The sequence below is a fragment of the Nyctereutes procyonoides genome, unplaced genomic scaffold (assembly GCF_905146905.1).
Source record: "Nyctereutes procyonoides isolate TBG_1078 unplaced genomic scaffold, NYPRO_anot_genome, whole genome shotgun sequence".
Lineage (NCBI taxonomy): Eukaryota > Metazoa > Chordata > Mammalia > Carnivora > Canidae > Nyctereutes > Nyctereutes procyonoides.
Window position 1 is genome coordinate 25,665,504 of NW_026575044.1, and position 24,765 is coordinate 25,690,268.

General features: G+C 54.5%; 1 protein-coding gene and 1 long non-coding RNA gene across 15 annotated transcripts in view; one reads left to right on the forward strand and one right to left on the reverse strand.

The window, feature by feature from the left end:
- The window catches only part of CELF4 (CUGBP Elav-like family member 4), a 299,993-nt gene that overhangs the window by 99,504 nt on the left and 175,724 nt on the right, over window positions 1-24,765 (forward strand). The window lies entirely within an intron of this gene.
- Window positions 16,039-17,905, reverse strand: LOC129509025 (uncharacterized). The gene is made up of 3 exons (XR_008664264.1): window positions 17,872-17,905; window positions 16,996-17,132; window positions 16,039-16,514 (listed from the first exon to the last, which is right to left on the reverse strand). It is a non-coding gene; the product is annotated as an uncharacterized LOC129509025 (long non-coding RNA).

The window sequence follows — 24,765 nt, forward strand, 5'->3', positions numbered from 1 at the left end:
AGAAGTGGCACCTGGGCCAGCAGTGAGAACCGCAGCTTTCTGCCTGGAGACTGCCTTCTGGGAGGCCATTGGACACCCCAGGAGATCAGCGACCTACCCACACTTCTCCTTCTCCCCTCCCCCTGCCTGAGACCTCTAGACCATGCCAGAGAAGACGCTTTGGGCTGGAGGCGCCATGTGGAGATCACTTCCCACCTGTGCTGGGCTCTGGGATGGGGGCTCCAGGGAATCAAATGCTTGCGGGAAGCATGTGGCGCATCACGGGCCCTGCTCTGTCGCCTGCTCACTGCAGACCAAACGTGCATCACTGAGTCCCCGGGCCACACTTCTGTCTCCGGTGGAATGAATTTAGTCCTCCCAGGAGCCTGTTCAGCAGTACCATTGTGACTGCCCCTCTCATTTACCTTGTGGAATGGAATGGAATCCTGCCTTGTCCCGAGTGTTCTCACACATAGTCAGACATACCCAGGTTCTAACTCCAGCCCAGCCACACCAGCCATGTGGCCTCAGAGCTAATCTCTTAATGGGCCTGCCCCTTTCTCCTTTCCAGCAAGAGGCACACAGGGAAGCCTTCCTTGGTGCGGCTGCCAAGAAGAAGTGGTGATGGCAGCCACTCCTGAGTAGGAGCTATTCATGTGACTCGGTGACCACCCTGACGTGTTCTGGTGAAGTGGCTGCCTGAGATGCTGCTCTGCCTCTCACCTGCACAGAACTCACCCTCATCCTTGACGGCAAACATCAAGCCCTGCCTCCTCCAGGGGGCCCCCAATGGATGAAGTCCTATAGGACTCAACAGTGAATCAGCCTCCATGCCTGTGAGCTAACTAGCTGCTTCTGTGGGGTGGCTCTTGTCTTACAAGCCACTTCTCAGCCCGCATCTCCTCCCCTGAGTCTCACACTCCCGGCACACAGTAGACAGCCAGGGAGGAGCTGTTGAATGGAAAGCACATACCTTGTGCATTTCATTCTTGGTCTTCCATGCATAGAATGAATTGTGTTATATGGCATTTGTTGCTGGCTTTTCCTTCGCCCTGTGGGGATCTGAGAGTCACTTTCCAGCAGGCTTGTTCCATCCCCACAGCCAACCTTGGGAGACCCGCCTCCCTCCCACGTTGAAGCAACATGCACAAGCATTCCTTGATGTTGACTCAAGGTTCTGTCACTTTTCAAGGCTGTCTGAGAGGCAGGCCTTGTGCTGAGCCATATTGACCAGATGTCTTTGGTAACCAATGCTGAGTAATGGTTCAAATGGTAACCAGCATTAGCAAATAGTTCCTGTGATAATTGCAGCCTAATTTGTGTGTGTGCACATGAATTAGCATGCATCTGTATGCCATTAGCACTCTGAATTATCTCCTGAGCAGCAATGCTTGCCTCAGGCCCTGTGGACAAAGCCTACAGTGAGACGTATCTAGAACTCAATTTCTTCTAAGAAGAAAGGAGAGAAAATAGTGTTAAGGATGGGAAAGAGTTTGCCTCAAGGCTGCTCCATGACTCCCTCTGTCCCCTGAATCTCAGGCCATCCCAAGGCAGAGAAAGTCAGGAGGTCCAGACCTCATCACTCTTGGTCACTGGCCTAGACCAGGGCCTCAGCTCCGATCTCCCTGGGGCTCCCGGGAAGGAAACAGGGCAATTCAGGAGCCCTTCACTCAGCATGAGAGCTGGATTCCTAGTTGGGCTGTAGAGAGGAGCATGTTCCATTTTAAATGTGTCCAGAGAGTAATTTGAAGTGAGTGATCACCTCCTGACTTGAGTTTTCATATCACAGACTTCCAGAGAGCAGAAACTCTTGGTGTTAAGATCTCTGCATGGGCCCAGTCATGTTCTGACATGGCCAGCCTTGGGCAGTAGTGATACTTCAGGAAATTCCTGAAGAAGCACCCATGGCTTCTGGGTTGATTCCTTCTACTCCATCCCTCTTGACCGATATTGCCTATCCATTTAAAATTTGAACTACTAGTTTTTTATAAGAAGTACCTGGAATCATGCCACTTTAAACCCTGTTTTCCAAGGATGTGTGTATTTAGAAGACTGTATCCCCACAAAGAAAAACAACACACAACTACTCAGCCCAGCACAGGGTTCCTAGGTTGGTGTCATGTTAAAGACCAAACATGGGATCCCTGGGTGGCGCAGTGATTTGGCGCCTGCCTTTGGCCCAGGGCGCGATCCTGGAGACCTGGGATCGAGTCCCACGTCGGGCTCCCGGTGCATGGAGCCTGCTTCTCCCTCTGCCTGTGTCTCTGCCTCTCTCTCTCTCTCTCTTTCTGTGACTATCATAAATGAATAAAAATTTTAAAAAAAATTAAAAAAAAAAGACCAAACGTGTCCAAAGGTGACCAGGTTTAATTTGGCGTGCCAGCTATAGCTAAGGACAGCCTTGTACAACCAGTGCCAAGACCCCAACCAGTTCTGTTGGGGTGCCAAGGCCCGTAAGGCAGATCAGATGAAAATAGTCATGGGTCTTTCTAGACTCTGAGTCCAAGGTCACATCCACTCCTCCACTGACCTGGGCACAGAGGAGGGCTCACAAATGACACAAATGCCCCCACTCCTATCTAGTTCTCCTTCCTGCCAGGACATTGTGTCCATGAATTCTGTAAATACCTGTGGATATGGAACTATTAAATGTGCATGCTAAGGACAGGAGTATACTGAAGGACATAAGATCTCACTGAGCCAAAGGTGAAGAGCACCCAGGTATCTGACTGGAAGTTCAAGAGCTCTGAGTGATGACAGTGGGGGAGGGAGTTATTTAGACTGTTGGTGCTAGGAAGGAAAGACTCAGAGCATCTTGAACCAGTGTCATCGGGACACATGGGGACTAGAGGGAGTGATGTGGAGCTTGAATTCAGCAGCCATCTTGGAGAGAATCCCAAATCTATAAGTATAAGAAAACACTTCAAAATCCAATGATATGGGGACATGTCCTTAAAAATTGACCACAAGGCAGATAATCTAGTCATGAGAAGTAGAATCAGAAAATGTCCCGGGGCCCTAACGTTGATTGTGCACCCTGCAAGCAATGACAGACTTGCAAATAGCTCCAGGTTTTCCAACCAAGAGGAGTTTTGCAAGCCGTGAAGGTTCTGCAAGCAGAGCCAAACTCTACAGACAGCAGTAAGCTTTGTGGATACTGATGAGTTCAGCCTACAAAGCCAGCATCTGCTAAAGATGGTAGATTCTACAAATAGTACCTGGATCTAAAGCTAGTGAAGAACTCTGCAAACAAGTACTGACTCTGCAAACAATAGGCTCCACAGACTGCTGTGGGCTCTGCAAACTTTGATGAATTTGCAAGAAATACCAGGATCTGCAAACCCCAAGAAACTTGACAAGTGGCAGCAAGCTTTGCAGAGAGTGATGAGCTCTGTGTGCAATGCCGGGTTCTGCTAACAATGGACTCTATGAACAGCAACAGGCTCTAAAGCAGGTGATGAGCCCTTCCAGAAATGGCTGACTCTGCAAGCAGCAATAGGCTCTGCGAATGTCAATCGGCAGGGATGAGCTCTGGAAGTAATAACAGAGGTGCTGCAGACTGCATCAAGGTCTTCTATGCCTTGGACTCTGAAAATATGAGGCAGAAGAAATCTCTATTCATGCTGGCTCTATTCTGCTCATACCTATTCATGAGCACCCCTTCCATGTAGGCCCATGGGTGATGACAAGGTCCTCTCTTCAGCAACACTTGGCTGGGATGGCCAGTCTCCTCCAGGCAGTCTCCTCTAGCGTTACATCCTGTTTAGGGCAAAGGAAACTCCTAGGGGCGGGAGTTCTAGTGTGCACTTTGAGTTCCAGTGGGAGGTGGTGCCAGGGGCGGGTGTGGAGATAGTCAAAACAGGTGCTTAGACATTCATACTCACGGGAAAGAAGCTGGACCCTAAGAGAAGGAAAGACACCTAGGGCTGCTCTGCCCTAGGTTGGAGCCTTGGCACTGGTTGTGCAAGGCTGTCCTTAGCTATAACAGCCTCAGCCACCCACTCCCACCCTGTGACCTCAGCCGTCACTGGGAAGGACTCTTGACCAAAATAATCCTGCCACCAAGCCTATCTCTGATGCCTGAAATCCTACCATTAGAGCTTACACCATTTGAGTCAAAGCCTGACCCTTATTAAAATGAAATCACCACCCACCCACCCACTTTCCCAACACCCTCAGCCTGCCACCTCGGTGTGAGTCAGCTCATCATGTCCTCTCCCTGGTGATAGACATCCAAGAGCAGTGTCTGAAGGTGTGTGGGAGCCGGCTCACGCCTAGATCCTGAGAGCATCAGATATTATGTCAGTGAAGGCTGGGGCAGGAGTGGGCAGGGACGGAAGCAAGAAGACAACGTGTAGGTCAGGCTTGAAAGTGAAAGGGTCAAGGTGCCCCATCCTGCCAGGCCAGAGGGTCCTGGGAAAGGTGGGATCAGAAGATGGAATGGCCTTCCAGGCATCTTTCAGGTCAGTGGGCACCGAGTAGGAGAGAGGAGGGGGAGCGGGAGCTGGGGATGGTCTTCTGGCTGCAGGATGTGAGGTCTGCTCCCAGGCTGAGCTCCCAGACCTTGTCAATAGCAGGAAGCCTTGCTTGGTTAATTAATGAGTTATTCAGGCTGACCTTTGATCTCTGGAGCAAATCAAGGGCTTTGTGTAGCTCCTATTAACTCCCTGGATTTGCTTAGCAGCTGCCTGGGAGGTGGGCTGATGGAAACCTCCTCTCCCTCTCCTCTCCAAGCTTGGCACACTCCCAGAGGCCTATGAGGTGCTCAGTCCTGAGTTTCAGGGTCTCAGAGTCCCAGAAAGAGCTGACTTGAGTGTCCTGGAGAGAGCTTTCAGAGGGGAGACCCCTCAGAGAAGGAGAAAGTTCTGGTGCATTCGGCAATGGCCCAGGATGCATGTAGCAATGGTGCAGGATGGCCCAGGATGCATGTAGGGGCCACCATCAGCCACAGAGGCAGGACCAAGCAGACCATGGAGGTGATAAAAGTCACACGGAACCAGCTTCTTAACCTGCAAAGAAAATCAGAGACCCTCGGAGACCCTCTTACTCCTTCAGGAAACAGCCTGGCTTCTGCAATAGAAGCAGCCCCCTCCCACTCACACCACACCTTGAGGATGGGGTCAGGTCTCAGAAACTCCTTCCAGAGAGATCCCACCCCAGGGAGGCATGCTTCGGGAAGGGTCTGGAAAGGGGAGGTCTGTGGGCCAGCCTCACGATGCAGGCCTCTGAGGGTGGGATACTGTTGTATCCAAGTATGAGGAAGGGGACAGAGAAGTGGGCTGAAGTCCCAAGCATAGAGTCCTGGGGCTAGGGGAGCTTCCTAAGACTCCATCTCAGGCCATGCCCCTCACCTGGTGGAAATAACTGCCAAACTGGCCACCGAGAGAATGCATATAGTCCCTGCCTCCCATGGGCATGACTGTGGTTCATCAGGAGTGAGCCCCACAGTGAGCATCCACAGCAGGACACAGTCTTGGTTCCGCTCTTCATAGAGGTGCATCACTTGATCTCCCAGGGCTCAGTTTCCCCAGCTGTAAATGGAGGCTAAGAAGACCCACCCTGCCTTTGACCTGAGAGAACCCGATCAGAAGATGGCATCAGGAGCCCTCTGGGCAAGATGTAGCCTTGTAGGTAAGGGAGTCAAGTTCATCAAGGAGCTGGCCCTGAGCCCTTTGAGGGAGTCCCTTAGGGACCGCATGCTGTCAAAGGGCAGGTTGGACAGGGCTAGACAAGGCAGGCCACTAACCAGGGCCTGCTCAGAAAGAGACAGAGCCTCACCCACATCCTCAGTCCATCCAGGGAGGGCAGAGCTGCAGGCTGGTGAAAGCAAGCCTATCCCCCCAACAAACCAGCCCACAGGGCCCACCCCCACGGAAGCCCGCTGTGAGTCCTCACCAAGCCCTATGATGGAGGGTGGGTTTCCATATGTGGAGATGGGAGGGAAGGGAAAGGCTGGGGTAGCTGTGTTGGAGGAGGAGGAGTAGAAGCAGGGACAGTTTGATCCAGGCGGGAGAAGCCTAGGGCAGTTGGGCAGCCAGAGGGGAAAGGTTGGCACACCTGGGAGCCTCCTGCCACAGGTGCCCAATGGTGGTGCTAGACAGAGGCCTTCAGAATGAGAGCAGAAGCCTCGGGACCCAGCATCAGCCACAAGGATTTCCTTGTCCTGATTCACAGCACTAGAGACACGAGAGCGAACGAGCCCTCAGGGAGCTTCCAGTCTGGCAGACCAAAAGAGCCCTGGAGACAGACCAAAAATAAGGAAGCCCTAAGAGCCTCAGGAGGAGAAACTTCCCAGCCTCGAGGGAGTGAGGTGGCCTTCCCTGGCTCTGAGTTTGTGATCAGCCATGCTCGGAAAGAGACTCCGTGCCGTGAGCCTGGCTGTGACTTGAGCTCTCAACTACACCGACCGCATCCACAGTCTGGGTTCTGTGGGATTGGGGCAGAAGCATGCTGGGCTCTGGTTCCCCAGTTGCTATTCCTGAAAGGGAGGGGTCCTCAGGCTTTGGGGAGCCCCCAGGTGAGTTCCTTCCCTCCAGGAGAGCAGCACGGAGGTGGCCCAGGTGTGGCCTCTGCTCTGGGTTGTGCTTGCCCCGGATGAGGAGACACTGGGAGTGCAGAGCAAGCAGACGTGTGTGAGAACTGAGGAGGAGGATGTGGAAGGTGAAGGAGGGGAGGCAGAAAAATCGGTAGAGAAATTTTTAAGAGGGGAGGGGTCTCACTTGCAAGTGTCCTCGGAACAAATTAAATCCTAAGTCTTAAGACAGAGAGAGGAAGGATTAGTTTTTGCCCAGAGATGAGATGCTCCATATCAGGTACACTTCATCCTTTGGAAGGTGTGAGAAGGTAGGCCTGAGAAATCCACTGCCCTCGCATCCGTGCCTCCTGCCTCTAAATGTGCTAAATCCATCAAACTAAATGAAAGCAGCTGCTGTTTTATGGAAATAAAAGGCTCTCATATTTAAAAGCGCAGAGATTTTGAATGGAGAGGGAGAGAATATATACAAACGTAGAATCCCCCCCCCCAAGTACCACTTAGCTATGCACACCTTGGGCAACCCTGGCAAACGCTGTCACCAGCAGGGATGGGATGGGACACTGGCCATGTCGGGACTGACTCCAGGGTTGGGTGCCTGTGTCCTCCTCGTGTGGCCCCGGAGAACAGGGAATCAACAGCTTTCCCATTAACTGATGGCCACTCTCCTCAACAGAGGTCTTAGCACATCTGAAGGCTGTTTCCTGAGCATGGTAAGGTGGAGCCAATGTGTTTAATAGACTCTTTCATTCCCAAGGATAATCACGTGATTTAAAAAATATATCTTCTAGTGTGTTAATCGCCCCCAACGGAGACAGTTAATTAAACAAAGCATGATGTTAAGAGCAAAATCTCCTTCCCAGGCTGACTCTATTTCTTCTCCCTGATACCTGATGGATGTTTCCACATTGATGGGTGTCCACGATACAGCCATGCCCAGTATCAATGCGGTTTCACTGAATGCCTTGTATCTTCCTGAGGGTATGAGCAAAGCTGTGGGTGAACGAAGGGAAGATTAAGCCCTATTCCTGCCTTCAAGGAACTTACCTGATACAAAGTCAGAAGACGCATAAACCAGGGGGAACCCAGGAGAGCATGTGAGGGGCCGGCTGTGCAGAGGCAGGTGGCATGGGCAGAGGAAGGAGGCCAGCTAAGGGCTGCTGCTCTGTCTTCAACCAGTAGTGAGGCACCTGAGGAGTCTGATGGTCTCACTGGGACCATTTGAACGGGGTGAGCCACTGGGCTCCCAGGAGCCCTCTGTAGAACAGTTACCTACCTCCTGGCACTGAGTTCAGGGGGGTGCATCCCCTGACACCTCCTAGCACCTTTCAGGGCAGTGAGAAGCTACTTCTCACCTGCTAGAATGCAAAGGGCTGAGATTTGCTTTTCTTCTTCCCAGTGGACAAATCTTTGCAAAGTTGTTTACAGTTTTGGGGGGCGGTTCGGGGGGCCTGAATTACACCTTCCCCTTTCTTTGTGTGTTTAGGCTTATCTGGCAGCAAGGGAATAGGTTTTTGGCTAGCAAGGTATGAGTGGAGAGGAAGCACAGAGGGGGCAGTGATATGAGCTAGGGGAAACTGCCTTCTGAGGGCTCCTCATCCATCTCCAGGCAAGGCCTAAGGTCAACCTCAGCGACAGGACATGGGTTGGACAGATGGCCCAGGGATGGAAGAGGAATGGGGGTGGGGAGAAAAATAGCCCTTGCCCCTGAGGAGGTCATGATTCCTTCTAAGGAAATAAGCTTCTCTATTTTACCTTATGTATCACTAGGAGAAAAGGTAGCCAGAGGCTCCTGTTCCCAGCCCGCCATCCATCCTCGTGACTACAGCTTGCCTTGGAGGCTCTCCACATCCTGTCCACATGCTACCCTCAGCCTCATGCTCTGGCCAGCTCGCCTGCTCACTGCTGTTTCCCACTACACTGAGCCATTGCCCTGGAGGGCCCCTGCACCTGAAGTGACCTCTCTCCCTCCCAGCCTTTCCCAGCTCAAGTGTCAGCTCCTTGTCTGACTCCCACAGCTCTTGGAGTCTGGACAGCACCTTCCAGCCCGAGGGAAATGTCCTGGAAGGCACTTGATCTCCGGGAAATGGCACATAGTAGGTTGTCAGTGGAGACACCATCTTGGAACCCCCTCCCAGAGGCCCCCAGGATGGCTAGAGAATGCTGAGGAGTTTCAACGTTGGGCTAAGGGGTTAGGGAGCACCCCAGATGTGCAGCCTATTTTCTCTGAACTGCCCCTTGGTGTTCATCTGTTCATTCAGCAAATAGCAGTAGCATACAGCATTACGTGATCAGTTTAGTAAAATGAGTGTGGTAGGAAGCAGTGGCAAAGTCGGACCCTGAAAGAAATACTTCTGGAGGCAGAGAAGAGGAAGATGGGCAGTCCAGGTAGAGGAAGCACCTGGTCAAGGGCCAGGTGTAGGAAGTGTGTTCAGAAAACTGGAGGAGTTATCAGAGGGGAGCCTGGGGGTTAGGCCTCCTCTGGAGGGCCTTGAATCACCTGGAAGACGTGACATGCCTGCCCTGTTTCAGACTCGTTCTGGCTGTGGGCACGAGGGAGGGATGGGAGGCAGCAAGTGCCTGGCTTGGGGCTCTCTTGGGGTCTCTGCTGTGCAGAAGGGGATGAGATGAATTCTGTAGCCCTTTCGGGATTGAGAAAAGGGAAAAGTCAGGGTGAGGTGGTATGTCAAGGTAAGAAATGCTGTTCTTTCACTTCTTATTTAGCAAATATTTATAGAAAAGGTATGAACGTAGGGAGAGAGGGAGAGAGAGAGAGATTGAGAGAGAGAGAGATGTTTCCTTGAGCAGTATCCCATGGATTTGGGGTGCACAGTGCCATGGGTGTTTCAGTGGCCGGGGCAGCGCTGACACAGACTCTCATGCAGAAATCCTTCCCTGGAGACAGGAGCTCTGCTTCCCACACGATGCAGGAGGTGATGTTTTAGCCCACAGAAGTGGCCTTACTGCCTGCAGGAGGCGCTGGGGCAGCACCGGGCCACCAGTGAACTGCCCAGCAGGACCTGGGCCAGGGAAGACACAAGTCTCTGCGTCCACCTTGGGCTCCCACGAGCGTGGCCACAGAGAGGAAGTGGCCTTAGTTGGGCAGGTGACACCTGTTTCCTCATCCCTGTGGAGTGTCTAGCCCTGACCTCAGGGGTTGTGAGGGAACTATGCCATGGTGCACATAGCGTTTCTACCCGCGGCACCTGGCAGGCTGCGTAACAAGCAGTAGCTGCTGCCACTGCCACTGCTGGTATTACTATTGTTACGTTACCAGGGGGGTTCAGGGTGGCTTGCGTTCAGCTGCTACCGTTGCTGGTGGAGAGCAGGGCCATCGATGATGGCCTTGAGAGGTCTTGCCCTGCACATGCCAGCCCTGAGAAGGGGGTCCTGGAAGCCAAGCAGAGTCTGGGCTCTGGCACAGGCTCGAGGACGGAACCCTCCCTACGCCCCTGCCTGACAGGAAGAGGGCGCAGATGCTGAGAAGATAGGGTAGATAGAAAGTGCTGGGACACCCGCGACACCTCTAGGTTTGCTCAGTTGGGTGGCGGGGTAGGAGGGTGGTCTGTAGAGGCCCATCAGATCCAGGATAGGAAAACCTCACTCCACCCAGACCCCACTGGATACAGGGCTTGGGGTTGGGTGGCCCAGAGGGAGGAGCAGCTGATGGCGAGGGAACAGAGCCAGCAGCAGGTCTTCTTTTCCCACTTCACGTAGGGTGGCCCCGCAGGGTGTGCTGATGGGACATCAAGTATAGTTGCCCTCCCCAAGACCCCTGTCAGGAGCCACCGAGCTGTGACCACACACTCTAACATGATCCAGCTTGGCTTCTAGGGGAGGGTCCTGTGAAGGGAGAGTGGAAGGCAGGGTTGTGAGCCAGATAACCCCAGCAGACAGAGGGACGTGCACACACACACACACCCACCTCCCTGCATTGGGTTCATATCCTTGGGCCACGGGGCCCTGCCTGGGTCTCGCTCTTGGGGTCTCCTCTGTGTCCCTCTCCTCCTGAGGTGCCTAACAGGTGGCTACCTTCCCTCCCTCCTGTCCCTGCTGTCCTCTGCAGGAGGGTGGGGGGGTAAGCCCGATCCTGCCAACTGCCCCTCTGCAGCACCTTGGTACCCTGGAGGGGACTTTGGGACACCCCTTCCCTCTACAATGCCTATCACTCTGTGCCCAGGGCTCCACAGAAACTGCACCAAATGGGCCGCTTTGCATTGACGGGACTTCCACATCCTGGCAGGTGCAGCTGTGGCACCAGTGAGGGGATAGAGCCCAGATCTCCCCCTTCCCACTCCCCCAAACTAGGGCCAAGGCCAGTGCCAGAAGAATGTTTCGCCCCTGCCTCGGAGCTTGTGCATTGCTGTGCTGGACGCCGGAATGGCACGGGGAGGGGAGGGGAAAGGCATAGGGGTGGGTACTGGGGTGAGGCCACCGCCTGTACCCCACTGCCCTGCCAGGGTGCTGCACGGGGTCAGCTCCTGGGCCAGAGAGGCTGTGCTGCCCGGAGGCCCCAGCAGGGAGATCGGGAGGGCAACATTCCAGCCACGGAGATCATCAGGGATCGCCATGGCAACGGGGGTGCAATTAAGGCCTGTTTCAGCTGGGAGCAGCTGTGCGCACTTTATCTGCCTTGAATAAGGAGGAGAGAAAAAACCTGGGGAGGGAACGGGGTGGAGAGGCGGAGGGGGGAATGGCAGTCCTTTGCAGGCCTCTTCCTGTTCCAGAGAAAGAGGAGAGGGGGAGGGAGGAGAGGGGGAGGGAGGCCAGAGGAGCCAGAGCCGAACATAGAGAGCCACTCAGAGGGGAAACTGAGGGACGGAGAGCCTCGCAGAGACAGAGACATGCCCACCGATACACAGAGACTGACAGACTCGTGCAGAAAAACAGACACAAGCACAAAGAGGGAAAAAGAACAAACTCAAGTCCTAATAGAAAGGCCCTATCAGACACAAGGCCAGAGCACCCCTTCACCACGCTTCTCCCCACTTTCCACAGACGAACTATTTCCTAGCCACAGCAGGGCCTCTCAGACACGCGTGGTCACATGTGTACGTACACACACATGCATGCACACGCACATGCATGCACACACACAAATGCACACGTGCAAATGCACATGCAAACTCACTCCAGCCTTTGAGCCTTTGCTTCTCTCTTGCCCTATTCTGGCCACACCTAGGGCCTACGCTCCTGAGCCTCCTCCTCTAGGAATCCCTGGTGCCCCCAAGGACTCCCCTCCCAGGCAGGGACTTCAGCACCTTCAGCCCCCCTGCACCCCAGTTCTCACTACCTGGAGCAGGCCCTACTGAGGGCCTGCATGTGGAAGGAGGAATGGAGGGCAGGGGATAGTAGGCAAAATCAAGAGCCACGCATTAAACTAGGGATGCACCTTGAAGTTAAGAATTCAAGGCCCAATCTATTCTCTCCTGGCTGGGCCACAGATTCCAAATTCCATCTTTGTATCACCTTTCAGCAAAGGTATGTCAACTGTCTTGCCTAGCTGAAGGAGGGAACTTGACTTGTGCCACCTGAGACCAAGGAATGGAGCCATGCATTTAGAATGGGCTAGTCGAGTAGCTTGGTCTTAGGAGGTGAGCTGAGAAACTTTTGTGGCCATACTTTGTCCCACAGGTTGTAGACGGATCTTCTTCCAGCTGGATTGGCACACATCTACCTCAGGGCCTTTGCACTTGCTATCTATCTGCCTGGAAGACTCTTCTTCCACATGCTCACTTGGTTTATTCCCTCATTTCCTTCAGGATTCTTCTCAAATGTCACCTTACCAGAGAGGCTATCTTTAACCATTCTATATAAAATAGCTGTCCCCTGACCCCAGGGCCAGCATCCTCTTCCCCTTAGTCGACATCACTGTTTCCATCACCACCCAACCTAGCACATCATGACTTGTGCATTTTTATTGATGGTCTCCCACCACTTGCCTGTGTGCTTCATGAGGGCAGGGACTTTGTTTGCTGCTCCATTTCCAGATCCTGGAATAGGACCTGTCACCCAGTGCCAACGGGCCACACAGTGAATCCTGTAAGCATGCAGGAATGGGTGGCAGTGTTTCTCTCATCCGCCTGGAGTCATGCAGCCTCATGGAAGAATTGATTGGATTCCTAGTGCCTTTATGTCCCTGGGTTCCATGCAGTTGCATCCTGTCCTCTCTCTCTGTCCCCATGAGCCCCACTGTCCAGACCACACTAGTCCATTCATTGGCCCTGAGAGGTAACTCACTCTTTCTCCATGTCTTGAGTTGACATCCTTCATCTTCTCCCAGGATCTGAATGCCACCTGCCTAAAAAGGTTCAGGTGCCCTCTTTTCACTTCTCCTTCCTCAAAGCTATCTCTCTCCAGTGGACACCACGGCCCCTGGCTAGGGGTCAGGAGCTGTGGGTTGGTGGCCTGGTTCTGCTACTGGCAAGCTGTGACTCTAAGCAAGTCACCTTATCTTCCTGACATTGTTTCTTGGCTGCAAATCAAAGGCATGCAACTGTGTCACCAAGGGCTCCTGTTTGGGCAGACCCTTTGGGGGGCTTGTTAGTTTGCACCTGCCGGCATCAAGAAGTCATTGGGCTCCTTGTCTAGTTGACTGCCCAGTGGCTGCAGCTTGTTGGCCGAGAGCTGGGTGGGTAGTGTCTGCTGAGCTGTGTCATGGGAAACTGGCTCGACACATTCTGAAGAGCCAGGAACAGGCCCCAAGCCGTGCTTTCACTCCTAAGGAACCAGGCAGTCAGAGATGAGCGCTCCTGGGAAGTGCACAGAGTCTGGAGAAAGGGCATTCTGAGGCTGCCAGACCCACGCAGGCGGCAGGGTGGCCGCATCTATTCCTGGCAGTGCCCTTGAAGGTGGTCAGAGCGGCTCATGGCAGTTCCCGCCAGCCTCCCAGATGTCAGAGGACTGTTGGGGGCCACTGCCTGCAACTAGGGCCCACGCAGGAGAGGAAAGGGGGTGGTGGGGGCGGCCCCTCCGCACCCCCAGCCAGTCAACAAATGGCTCGTACTTGGACATGCTCCGGCTCGGGCACCAAGGGCAGAGCTGGGGAAAGAAGGAGGCCCACTCGGCTTCGGAGGAGACATCACGGGGCCGTCCACAAGAGGCAGGCTGGCCAGAACGTTCTTCCATCCTGGGGGACGTGTGGTCAGAGGGGCTTCTCATGGGCAGATGGGTTGGAGCCTCACCCCATCCTGTGACCTCCCAGAGGAGAAACAGCCCTTGAGACCAGTCCAGGCCTCTGACTCCCATGGCCACTGTGGGTCTCGAGTCCTCTGGTGACAGGAGACTCACTCCCTCTGGATTCAGACAGGACACAGATGTGTGGTGGCACCATAGAAATTCTGAATGATTCTGCACAATCAGGCTTTTGACCTCTCACCGTCCTGGCTCATTTTAATACGGGCAGCACTGAATACCAGCGTGTGATCAAGACAGGGTTCACCAGGGTGGCTCTGAGGAGAGACACATTCCACTCAGCAGAATGGATGCAGGGGTCCCAGGGAGGCCCCAAGAGCCCCTGGGGGATTGTGGAGGTGCTCGTGCATAGAGGTGAGGGGGACTCCCTCCCAGGGGTGCTGGCCATCGGGATGCTCAGCTGGTGTAGAGTGCTCCGACAGTGATAGAACGAGGGGCTGAATAAATGATGAATGTTCCCCCCAAGAGACATACAATCAATAAAAACTCAGGGACATTGGCGCAAACCTGAACACCGGGGCAGGTGCATTTCAGAAGAGAAGGTCAAAGTGCAGAAGGGTGGAGGGTGTAGACACCACCCCAGGGCCAGCAGGGCACAGCAGTTCTCTGTGCCTTCTGGCCACCAAGGATTTCCTGGGTGGCCCAGGGCTGCTGAGAAACTCCTGGAGCTGGGGGATGAGTCTGCGCAGAGAGGGAAATAAAAGTATTCGCCCCAGGCCAGCTGCTGGAAGAGTTCCGGGTCCAAGCAAGCCTGGGGATCTGGTCCCAGCTCTGAAAGTCAGGGTCAGGGGACTGTGGGTCACTGTCCTCCCTGTGTGTGTAGAGACACCCAGGGACACTCTGCCCCAACCTGGCTACCTCTCAGGGCCGTCCAGAGGATGCAGTGAGAAAACCCACTTGAATAAGGCCATTCACGAAGCCTCAACCAGGAGAATGAAACCTTGCCGTGACACTCAGGCATGACCTCCTATGACCTCAGCGTCGGTGTGCCTGGTGATTGGCTCTTGGACTCGAGAGCCTCTTGCCAGCTGGCTGCATTAGCAGCCCCCCCATTGTCAGTTCCTCAGCCTTACGATGTTAGGACCCTGCCTTCGCGGGACCAAATCCTTTTTTACGTTCACTTCTAGTGCCTTGGTGGGATTCACTGTCCTTCCTCACTTCCGCAATTGATCACACATTGCTGGGTAAATCGGCACAGTGTTCTTAAATGTGAACAAGCGAGTGAGTGAAGTCGCCTGTGCACTTGTCATGGTTCTCCTTTTTGGTGGAAGGTCTTTGAGGGGAAAAGAAAGGCTGATGTGTCTTGTGCTAATCACAGGGTTGTGCACTGAGAACATGCCCAGTAGTCCCGAGCTGGCTTCATTTTGGCCCCCGGCCACATCGTGGCCTTCCCGGGAGCAGCTGTCAGCCTAGCAGAGGTGCGGCACTTGGTAGACCCTTTGAAAACAGGGTTGACAGGGTTGGGGAGAAGGGGAGGGGGTAAAGAGCAAGGGAGAGGTAGGGAGGCAAAGACCGGTGAGAAGCCAAAGGAGAGTAAGTAATTGCGTTAATGATTAAAGATGTGTCAGTGAATATTTATCTAGTGCTTGCTGTGTGCCAAGAAGTGGGCTGCTGCTTTACGTGGATTCTCATTTGATTGTCCGCACTGAAGGCCAGGGCGGCTTTATAGGGGTGAAGCTCTCACAGAGAGGTTAGGGACTTTAACCGAGGGTACACAACACCCAAGTGGCACAGGCCTGTCCCTGTGGGATTAGCAGCCAAGGCTTTCCTGTTCCCCTTGATGCCGGGAGCCTGGCAGTGCATTTGGGAGCAATAGGCAGCCCTCTGTTCTAAGTTCTACGTGGCCCTTTGGCTGTGGCCTCCCAGAGAAGCATTGCTGGGTTTTAGGACGCTGGATGGCTGCACCAGTCACCCAGGCCCCGCCCAGTCCCTCCAGGCTAGGGCTGTGCATGGGAGGGGCCGGCAGGTGCTAGGCACCCCCACTGACCTCTCACTGGTCTGCGGAGTCCCTGGGCCTCCAGTACACCCTGCCTGCCTGTGGGTAGTGAGGGTTCAGAGGTGACGGGTGGCTGTGGTATTTGTACAGTTCCCAGCCCCCTCCTCACCACATACACACATACACACACCATTCCCAGCCCACCTGGACAGAACCTTACAACCCAGTTTGGTCTCTTCCTGCTGATGCAGACCCCCATGTTTATTTTATTTATTTATTTATTTATTTATTTATTTATTTATTTTAAGAAACAATTGTTTTATTTATTTTATTATTATTATTTTTAAAGATTTATTCATTTATGATAGAGAGGGAGAGGGGAGGTGAAGACACAGAAGGAGGGAGAAGCAGGCTCCATGCTGGGAGCCCGATGCGGGACTCGATCCCGGAACTCCAGGATCGCGCCCTGGGCAAAGGCAGGCGCCAAACCGCTGCACCACCCAGGGATCCTGACTTCCATGTTTAGAACCTTCTCTGGAGCAGTGGCAGGTTTGAGGGAAAGATGGTGCTAAAAAAAGTCCTAAGTCAGAGTCCTGGTTGTGCCCATCCCAAGCCTCCTTGCCCTCTCTGTAAAGTGGACGTGTAAAGCGCAGCCTTGGAGGGTTGTGATGAGAATAGAAGCTGATGTGCATATGGTTCCGGGCACGGCGTAGACACTCTGAGGGTGGATCATGAGAATGGGAAGAGGAGGGTGGTAGTGATGGTGGTAGAGAGGCCTGGCGGCACGCGGACCAACAAGACCCAGGCGGCCCTGCCCACTGTCTGCGTGTCCGCCTCGCCTGTCTCTCCTCTTTCAGCCTCTCGGGCGAAGCTCTGCAGGAGACACGCAATGATTCAGACCCATCCCTCCTTTTTCTCCCCAAGTTCCCTTCTTTCCCAGTTCTTATTCAAATGTCTGTCCCCTTCCCTGTCTCTGTGTCCCTCTGCCCCCTCTGTCTGAGTCTCCCTGGGTCTGTCACCCCATCTGCAGGTCTGTGTGCACGTGCCTCTCTCCCTGCCCACGGCTCCCTCCTCTGCTTAATCATTTGAACCACCGTGTCCTTGTAACTCAGCCAGACACACTAGCACCACCCAATGAGGTGACAACCCTGAGTTACAGGCACACATTTGGAAGCCAACACTGTGACTGACAGACCCCAGACCCCTCCTTAGTAGCCCCGAACACCCACTGGGACTCAGCTCCCAAACACCAGCAAAGCCCTCTTAGTTCTATTTCTGTTCCCAGTGGGGGACCAAGAGAGCCAGCCTCTCCCAGATCCCCCCCCCCGCCCCACCCCCCTGCTGTCATGCTCACTGGGGGACAGGGGGTGCTCCATCTCAGTGTGTGTGGCTGCGTCATCCTAGAGTCTCAGTCCCCCTTCCTCAGCAGGCTCTCTCCATCAGCCAGCAGGGGAGGCCCTGGGGGCTGCCCCTATCCCATCCTCAGGCTTCCTGCATTGTAGCAAGTGCACAAAGTTAGAATCACGCGGCCCCCTTCCCCCTTCCCACTGTGACAGGGCCCGGCCCAGGCCTCTGCACCTGAAGCCCGGCAGGCCTCCGCACACCCGAGAGCCCACATCCCACTCACAGGCTGTTCCAACAGCACCCTCTCCTGGAAAGTCCCCTTTATTTTGCGGAGAGTCAAACTCCAGCTACCTGGTGTCTTGGAAAACCTCACGGGGGAGAGAAAATAAGAAGAGGCAGGATGAGGTGGGGCCTCATCTGGGGGTCTGTGCCCTGAGCCTGTTGGCCCGTGGGCTGTGTTTGTGGACTCGGGTGGTACAGGGAAGCACCCTGTCCCCAGGCCAGGCGTGTGGAAACTGCCCCTTGTACTTCTCCACTTCTGCATCTGTGTGTCTGTGTGTATGTGTGTGTGTGTGGTTGGGTGGGTGGGTGTGCACACTCCTGTGTGCAGTGGATGGGAGGGAGAGTGTGTTTCTCCTGGGGAAGGGCAGCTCTCTTTATTATGGCTGTAACCTTGGCTTTTGGGTAGAGTAGGCCGGTGGGACTCTTTGGAGCCTGGGGCAAAGAATGTTATATTCGCAAGTGACCTCGGTGGGAAAGGTGGATCTCAGCACCCTGGCAGGACTCGCTGATGATGCCCCCTGCCTCCTCCCACAGTTGTCTCTCTGAGAGCCCCACAAAGCCTCAAGCCCCAGGCCCTGCCCAGTGGCCCACAGCGCCCCCTGACCTGTCCTCGGCTCTGGTCTCCTCGGTGCCTGAGGTGCTCCTCCTGCCCAGCCAGGAGTCAATGTGGGTGCAAGAGCATGCAGTGCAAGGTAGGCGCCCCAGGGTCAAGGGCTGTGGACCTGGTGTCTCACCCAGGCTCCCACGCAACAGTAGAAATACAGGAAATGATTGTGTAGCAGGTTCTGGCCTAGGCTGTTTACGTGTGCTAACTTGTTTAATTGGCACAGCCATCCATTGTGCAGATGAGAGCTCTGAGGCAGGGAGCAGTTAGTTAACTGTGGCCAGGCCACACCGCCAGCACCGGGCAGTGCCGAGATTCAAGGCCAGGCCTTATAGATCGTGAGGAGAGTCTCACAGATACATGTGACTGTGTGTCGTTGGGCCTATATTCAGTTACATAAACCTCTAAATTTTAGCATCTATTTTAGGGCTCTGCACTCAGAATATGCACTCTGAATATTTGTCGAATTGACGTCTTGCTGGGCATTTTGTGGTGGGCAGTAAATATCTGGTGTACGGAGGATGGATGTGTTGGACCATAAAGGGGCTGAGCTTATGAGTGTGGTGAGAGGCTCAGGATGCCACACTGGGGACCCCTGAGGCAGGACTTGGGGTTCTGCTCCCCACTCTCCCACATTTGTGAATACAGGGACTGGGGAACCTGGGGACAGAGGGCCCAGGGACAAGAACTCGACAGCCTCTGTCCTGCCTTCCAAGAACTGATGCCTAGTCTGCTCCCCACCCACCCTAGTGCTGTCACAGGGTGTGGGGTGGGTAGGGGGGTGGCAGAGGGGGCAGGGCAGAGGTGCAGTTGGGAGACCGTCTCTCACCTCCTTTTCTAACCAGAGGCTGCCTCGTGCATCTCCTTTCAAACAAGCAGAAGGATGGCCCCCATCTTTTCTTCCTCTACTTTTGTAAGCAAAGGGAGGAGGAGAAAGAAGCCCCAGGAGGCCACACCCGGCAGAGACAGGCAAGGGCTGGCCCCCTGCAATGCCCTGCGGCGTGGCGCTAATCCACAGGAGACAGGGCCTCCCAAGCCTCCCAGGCGGGCACACAGAGAACCAGGGTTCTCCCCGTCTAGGAGCTCACATTTGGGAAGACAGGAGCCGCTGGCTGGAAACCAAAGTGCGTTAGAGGGGGAGAGCACCGTGTGTGGAAGTCAGGCGGGGGTCGAGGGTCCAGGGGCATTTTGGAGTGTCGGTGAGGCCAGGCAGATAGGCACAAGCTAACCCAGCACATCAGAGGACGGAGGGTAGCATGGCTGGGGGCAGGCACTGTGGAGCAAAGTGGGGAGAGCTTTGCAGAGCAGAGGGGGTTGATTATGGAGGCCTGCCTGGGGCTCCTTGGAGAAGTCTGAGATTCCCAGTGCCTCCATCGCTGTGCACGTGGCTCCCACCGCCCTCCAGCAGTCTGTGCTACTGGCTGCCCAACCGCTTCTTAACAAATGTCCAGAGGAGGAGCACAGCACGATCTGTTTCCTGGTATTTGGAAGCGCGCCCTGTCTCCAGAAAGCAGCCTGTGTCTGGTTTCCTTCTCCCCAGAGTCACCGTGGGGCCTTTTCATGGCTCACTGTGCAGTTTGGGTAGAGCCCCGCTCAGCCGTATGGTGGTGGGATGGTGACTGGCACCCTCTGGTCCCTCCTGAGACCCGACACTGAACAAGCCTTCTCTGTTCCTAGAGGGGCTCTTGGCCCACCCAGCCATTAGTGTGCAAATGGACCATTTTCTGCTTCAAAGGGAAGATGATTTTTTCTTTCTGAGATCTGCAGTTTTCAAGTAGTCTCAAATGACTAGTGAGAATCAATCTGAGATCTAAGAGTTTGGTGCATGTTAGTGTGGGATTCTCAGCTGCCATCTTCATTTCTGTATGGCAAGAGCCAGCGGACGAGGGAGGGACCTCAGGCTTGGGGCTCCATAGAGCCCATGTTACTCATTTTTAAGATTTGTTCTTTTAACCGAACTGCTGCTGCTACTTCTTACCCCTCCCACCTCCTTCTCCACTCACTCTCCCCAAGGCCCTGTGCAATTCATCCTTCCTTCCCAAGTCTGGCCCTGTTCCAGACACCAGTGGGGAGCCCTGTGAAGGAGAAGCTCAGATAGAGGGCATTGTGTGGTCAAGGGTTCCCGCAGTTTAGACCTGGAGATCCAGGGAGGTTTAGAAGAGGGCGAATTCCTCTTCTAAGTTGCAAGTCAGGAGGGCTTCCTGAGGGAGGAGGACTAAATTGAGCCTTAAAGAATAGAAGACTCTCGGGGCCACAGGGAGGTGATCCGGCTGCCGTTCTGGGTCAATGGACATTAACTTTCTGTTTCACGTACACCTTCCCCAAAAGAGGGTGACCTTGTGAGATAGATGGTGACCATGAGGCAGACAGCCTGGCTCGAGACCATGGCCCCCTGCCTATCCCATCACCCACACCAGCATGGACTGGGCTGCCCCAGCCAAGCCACCCTGGCTCATTCTACCCCTCCTTCCTAATTGCACCATTATTGTAAAGAATGTCTTCCTTTCCGAAAAATTAGCCATCTCTTCTCTTCCAGAGTGTTCTTCTGGTTCTCGGGCCCCAATGTTGGAGAAAACAAACAGCCGGCATTTGTCTGCAGTCTCCCTACAACCAGTCCATCCATTAATGCTTTTACAGCCCCCCGCAGGCCTGCTCCCCTGTCCCCTTCCCAGGTTCTGTTCCTGATCCTGCTGCTGAGTTCTGGGTGGCAGGCGGGAGCTAGCTCGGTGCACAGTGTCTGAGGCCATTAGGAGAACAGGGAGAGGGCTGGGTGGCTGGAGCGTCCTCCAGGATCTGCCCCGCCTTCCATGGCAGGGAGGAGGTGGTTAAAAACAAATTCTGAGTTTTCCCTCCTTCAGTGGATGTGCAGAGTCACTGGTCCAAGGGAGGGGATTGTCAGAACAACTCTCAAGTCAGGAAGCCTTCGAAGTCAGCAGTGTGGTGTCACGATGCCCACGATAATCCACCCCCCTTCTGCGATTCATATCCCTCACCCCACTTGACAAACTGTCTCTGGGACCATCAGATCCTTTAAATGAGCTCAGGGGGAGAAAAAGGACAGTTCTTATCTCCATTTGCAACAGGGGAACCAGGGCTCAGAGGGTCTGCACACTTTACCCAAGGTCCTTGGAAGATGAGCAGGTGGGTGGCTAGTGGGTGGCTAGCTGGGCAGGAGGAGTTAGGTAGATGGGTTGTAGACGTCAGGAGGGAGGTGGGAAGGGGGGTGGGTAGTTAGCTTGATGGTAAGACTAGATGACATCAGCCAATGTCCTTCCATCCCGTCCTGTCTGCTCAGAGTAGTAAGCACCTGCCCCACAGAATGCAGTTAGTTGTATTTTAAATTGAGTCAGTGCCATCCACTAATTATTCCCTGCGGGCCTCACCTCCTCCGTGGAAGGGGAAAGCTTCTCCTCTGTCTCCCCCATCACTCTCGAGCCTGTATTTTTGGAGCTACAACTCAGGACATCTGGTCCGGCGTGGAGGAGGTGCTCCTCAGACAGTAGCACGAGTGAATCAGGGTTGCCCCGGGACTTCGAGGTGAGCTTGGTTGCTGCCCCGCTGGGCTGGGGACAAACTGGGCACCCAGCCATGGCCAGCAGGGCCTGCTGGGGCTGAGCGAGAGGCAAGGACATGCCTGCCCTTCGTCCGCGGTTCTCTAGGATGTCCTCAGAGCTCCAGGGGGAGCATGCAGCCCAGCAACCCTCCTCTCCACCTGGTTGTTAGTTCCAGCACGTTCCCTCTCACCAAGGCCCCCCAGCCAAGGCTGCTTGAAAAACTCCACCGGGAGCGTGTACAGGACACCTTGGGTCTAATGTAACATTTAATGGCCAAATCTCCTCAGGCCCCTGCATTAATACAGAGCTATCTTACTGGTTCTAACCAGACAGTGTCACACTGCTAATGGCTTCAGGGTTGAGTCTAGGCAAAAAGGAAGTGATGAAGGAGGTGGTGACTATCAATACCTGGCCATGGCCTTGAGAGGCAGAGGTGGGCTGTTGCTGGGGTCAGAAGTCTGCATGTGACCTCCAAAGGCGAGGCCCTGTCGGGTTCATCTCTATGTCCCCGGAGCCTAAGGGAAGGTTGTACTTGTAACAGGCATTTATTTTATTTTTTTTAAGATTATGTATTTATTTACGAGAAACACACACACACACACACACACACACACACACACAGAGGGAGAAAGGGAGAGAGGCAAAGACACAGGCAGAGGGAGAAGCAGGCTCCACGCAGGGAGCCCGATGTGGGACTTGATCCCAGGTCTCCAGGATCACACCCTGGGCTGAAGGCGGCGCTAAACTGCTGAGCCATCCAGGCTGCCCTGTAACAGGCATTTAATACACAGTGGCCGAGTGAATGTATGAATGAGAGGGGCCAATGTGCTCAAGATTCAGAGGTCTTGGACAAATATTTTCTAGATGACAGGCAAAGATACACCTTCTCTATCCTCCCCACCCACCCCCCACCCCCGGCCAGTTCCCCAGCCTAGACTAGGGAAGATAGCATTTTGCCTGGCTAAAATAACCCTGACTCCCAGACCAGCCTAAAGAGCTGCATTTGTACCCCGTGTAGGAGCTCCAGAAATTTGAGGGAGGGGGGAACAGGTAGAGGAGAGCTTCCAGGAGAAGACTATGAAGTTGTGCTGGGCCAGGCATGGAGGTCCCCAAGGGGTCCAGTGTGGCTCTAGCCCCCAAGGCACTTGTGAAAGTCAGGAAGAAAAGACTCCTTGGGAATGGATGGCACAGGACACCAGAGAAAACGAGGCCAGTGGAATAGTATAACAGGACTTTGGATGTTGAGAGGGGAGTGGCACAGCCCTCAGGGGCTCCCAGTTTCTGCATGCAAGTTCACACATGTGCACACACACGCATGCACAATCAGAAAAAGGCCTCCAGAAACTGCCCTGACCTGGTCCTGCTTTCAGTTTGTGGAAATCCACTTGCATGGATGCCAGGGGGCAAGAGGGACTGTCCCCTGGCCAGCCAAGTACTTCCAGGGCCCGTCCATACTCCTCTGCCCCTCTCAGGGTAGAATGGAGCTACCCTCCCTCCCGTGTCCTGCAGCCAGACCCATGTCCAGCTCTGGCTCTGCCTCCTGCCACTGTCAACCTTGCACAAGTCCCTCTGCCTCCCTGAGCCTCAGTGTTCTCATCTGTAAAATGAAGGGCGGGCCTGGAGAGTCCCTGAGGCCCTCTGCAGCTCTAGCATCTGGACCACAGAGGCTGCTGGGCTCTCAGGTGGAGGCAATTTCCCAGATCACTGAGCCCCACCTGGCCACCGTTGTACGAGGGCCTCCCCTGGGCATTGGCCGTCTGGAAACACCGCCATCCACCTTTGTGAATATCTGGTTAAAACACTCACCTAATCCTAACCTAATCCTTTCAATTTGGGGAGAGAATTGAAGAAAAAAAAAGCTAGCGGCCTGAAGCCTGAATGCTAACAGATGGGTAAAAAGTATGTATAAATTACACCCGCTGCTGTCAATTCAAGCTCTCCAGATAAAGTGATATGAAAGGTGTTTCATTTATAGGGGAAATTAATTGCCAGCTGTATGATGGGATGGTGTGAAGGAACCACAGCCACACGATGTGTCCCATATATTTTTCCTGGCTGGATTCAGTACCTTCCGTGCCAAGGGCTCCCACACGACTCCAGACCCAGGGGACCACCAGGGTAAACATGACCCTAAACCAACTGTCCCCAAGTTAACATGCAGCCAGGGAGGCATCAGACATGCTGGGGGCACAAGGTGTGGGGAGGTAGGGCGGCCTCCTCCCCTCCACCAGCCCTGACCTCATGGGCCTCCGCTTGCTGTGGGTCACTACTTGAGCTGTGTCTAATGTCTCAGCGAGGAGACCCCTCCTGGTCTGCAGGTCCCCGGGCACAGTGCCACACGGCAGCCCTCTCTGTGTGCCTCCCCCCCATGCCAAGCAGCCTGACAATGGACCTCCCATCCGTCCTGGTGCCTAGAACACCGGTCAGATCATTTGTTCTGTCACCACCCACCCTGCACCCTCTGGCCTCAGTCTCCATACCCGCAAAGTGAGGCTTCTTAGCAAGGGCTGCCATCCTGAAATGCTACTGACTGGGTGGCTTAAACAAAAGACGTTTCTTTCTCACAGTTCTGGAGACGGGCAAGTCCAAGACCAAGGGTGCTGGCAGGCCGAGGTCCTTCCTGGCTCGTGGAGGGCCGCCTTCTCCCTGTGCCCTCACGAGGTGGAGAGAGGAGCTCTGGGCACTGATCCCGCCAGGGAGCCCCCTCTAAACCTGACCGCCTCCCAGAGGCCCCACCTCCAGGTACCATCCCCCTAGGGTGGGGGAGGGCTTCCACATATGAATTTGGGGGGACACAAGCCTTCAGTCACGGCAGGGCTGCAAGGCTGGAAGGTCCACAGCTTCCTCCCTGTGCGGATGTGCTGCCCTGGATGTTAAGGTGCTCATTATTTCTGTCACTGGCTGTGGAGACCAGGAGGCTCTCTCTGGGGGGCATGGAAGCAAGCAAGGCTGGGCCTACAGCCAGCCTGAGTGGTCTTCCTCCGAGATGGTTTTTCTTTTCTGAAGAGTTTATATTTTTATTTAAGAGAGACAGCATAAGCGGGAGGGGCAGGGGGCCAAAGGGAGAGGGAGAAGCAGGCTCCCTGCTAAGCAGGGAGCCCGGTGCAGGCCTTGATCCCAGGATCCCGAGCCAGAGGCAGACTTAACCGACTGAGCTACCCAGGCACTGCCCCCTCCGAGATCATTCATGGGGGAAGAAGGTAGGCTTCTCAGGAAAAGGCTGCCCTCCGGGCCTTCCTTTGGGACTCTGGGACGAAGGATGGGGCTGAGATGGAGAGGTGGGGTGTTGGCAAAGCCAAGACAGTTTGCACCCCATGCCCTTTGTTTCCCTGATACCTGC